The 2,410-nt window shown below is 41.2% G+C and overlaps 1 non-coding gene across 1 annotated transcript; it reads left to right on the top strand.

The window, feature by feature from the left end:
• The first annotated feature begins 2,069 nt into the window (after nt 1-2,069).
• Nucleotides 2,070-2,201, top strand: LOC117314029 (small Cajal body-specific RNA 20). The gene has a single exon (XR_004528716.1).
• The last annotated feature ends 209 nt before the right edge of the window (nt 2,202-2,410 follow it).

The raw sequence follows: 2,410 nt of genomic DNA, 5'->3' as shown, positions 1-2,410 counted from the left end.
AAAGATGCTCAACATCACTAGTTATTAGAGAAATGCAAATAAAAACTACAATGAGGTATCACCTCACACCAGTCAGAATGCTCATCATCAAAAGATCTACAAACAATAAATGCTGGAGAGGGTGTGTAGAGAAAAGGGAACTCTTTTGCACTGTTGGTGGGAATGTAAACTGATACAGCCACTATGGAGAACAGTATGGAGTTTTCTTAAAAAACTAAAAATAGAATTACCATATGACTCAGCAATCCCACTACTGGGCATATACCCAGAGAAAACCATAACTCAAAAAGACACATGCACCCCAATGTTCATTGCAACACTATTTACAATAGCCAGGTCATGGAAGCAACCTAAATGCCCATCGACAGATGAATGGATAAAGAAGATGTGGTACATATACACAATGGAATATTACTCAGCCATAGAAAGGAACAAAATGGGGTCATTTATAGAGACATGGCTAGGCCTAGAGACTGTCATACAGAGTGAAGTAAGTCAGAAAGAGGAAAACAAATATCATATGTTAATGCATGTATGTGGAATCTAGAAAAATGGTACTGATGAACCTATTTGCAAGGCAGAAATACAGACACAGATGTAGAGAACATATGGACACCAAGGGGGAAAAGGAGGGGTGGGATGAATTGGAAGATTAGGATTGATGTATATACACTAATATGTATAAAATAGATAACTAGTGAAAACCTGCTGTATAGCACAGGGAACTCCACATCACTGTACAGTAGAAACTAACACAAGATTGTAAAACAACTATACCCCAATTTAAAAAAAAAGGACAGTGTGTTTAGGCTGGGTTCGAGTCCCACCCTGTGGGTTCAAGTCCCAATATGGGTTTAAACTGTGTTCGAGTTCCATGTAAGTTGCACTGTTTCAGCAGAGTCAGGATTTAAACACAGACACCTCTGGTTCCAGGTCCAGTTTTAGACAACTAGAAAAGTCCTATGGGTCTGAAAGAAATTGCTGAACTGTTTTCTCTAGACAGCAAGGCTAGAGGGAGAGACAGTAGAGACTGCATCCTTCCTCATCTCTACAAAACTCTTCATGGTTTCTTATAGGAGTGAAAAAATGTTTCCCAGCATAAGGTGGTGCCAGGAATGATAAAAACAGCAACACTGACTAAAGCTCCATAAATCATCCTCCAGGAATTCCATAAGAAAGCACGACAATGGTCTGGTTTCAACCATCCCTCCTACTACTTTAATAGATGCTTCAGTGGGTATATTCAAGTTTTTACTGCAAAATTAGGTTTACAGACAATTTGGGGGTTGGGGGGGAACCAACAAAGAATATTCCTGTGTTTCAGTGGTAAATATGTTTTTGGTTGATGCAGAAATTTTCATTGTTGGAAGTCAGTGGGGAACCCATGATAGTTATTCAATATCCAGCAGGTTTGCTGAGTTATATAAAAGCTGTAAGTCATCAGGCAAACTAAATGTACCAAGTTGCATAGTATAGCTGGAGGATTTGTCAACATCATGAATTTAGAAAGATGTCTGCCAGAATAGATTTATTTTTCATGGCTAAATAGAAATCACAACTGACTTCGAGAGGAATCTTTTCACATGGCAAATAGGATTTCATTTGTTTCAAATTACTATTTTTCTGGGAAGGAGGGATATGAAATCTGATGATGTATTGTTGGAAATAATGTTTAATTCATTTTATTTTTAAAAATTCAACCACTTATTTCTCTGCCTTAAGCCAACTTTATTATAGAATTTTAGAACTTCTTGGAGTGAATAGGGATTATTCATTCACCCAAGGCATTTTCATTGAACCTCTACTATGGTTCAGGCACAGTTCTAGGGGCTGGAGTCCCATCTCCATTTTAGAGATGAGGAAAAGACAGCCAGAGAAAGGAAGTGCCAGCTCAAGGTGGCAGGGCCAGGACTGACAAAGAGATCTCATTTCTCCTCTCCCGACTCTTTCTCACAAGGGCGACGCTGCTAGTACTGTGTGAGACCCGGAGCCTTCGATAAGACCCTTTCCTCCAAAAATTGTTTAATGTAATTGCAGAGACAAACGCACATTAAAAGTAAAGCAATAAGTGCCTCTCTCCCATAGAGCTGTGGGAAGTCCCTTTTCTCCTTAGCCAGGACTAGAGGCCAAGATCACCCCTTGAGGATCGTTGTCAGGGTTGCCACGAGCTGGGCAGTCTTGTTTTCCTACCTCAGACATTTGTAGTCGCTGGGAGCCCCAACTTTGTCTGTACCAAGCGTACTGACCCCACAGCCAGACTAGGGCCTTAAGTGGCAGCAGTGGGCACAGGGTCTATGGCTTTCCTTGGATAGGCTCTTGTGAGCCAATCCTGGCCTGGGTCACCCCAAAAGTAGCTTGGCACCTGCCTGCCCCACAGATGTCACCAGGAAGAGGGTGTCCAGAATGGGGA

Source organism: Tursiops truncatus, chromosome 10, assembly GCF_011762595.2.
Source record: "Tursiops truncatus isolate mTurTru1 chromosome 10, mTurTru1.mat.Y, whole genome shotgun sequence".
NCBI lineage: Eukaryota > Metazoa > Chordata > Mammalia > Artiodactyla > Delphinidae > Tursiops > Tursiops truncatus.
The sequence above is the reverse complement of the archived record's forward strand: the minus strand, read 5'-3'. Positions and strand labels throughout refer to the sequence as shown.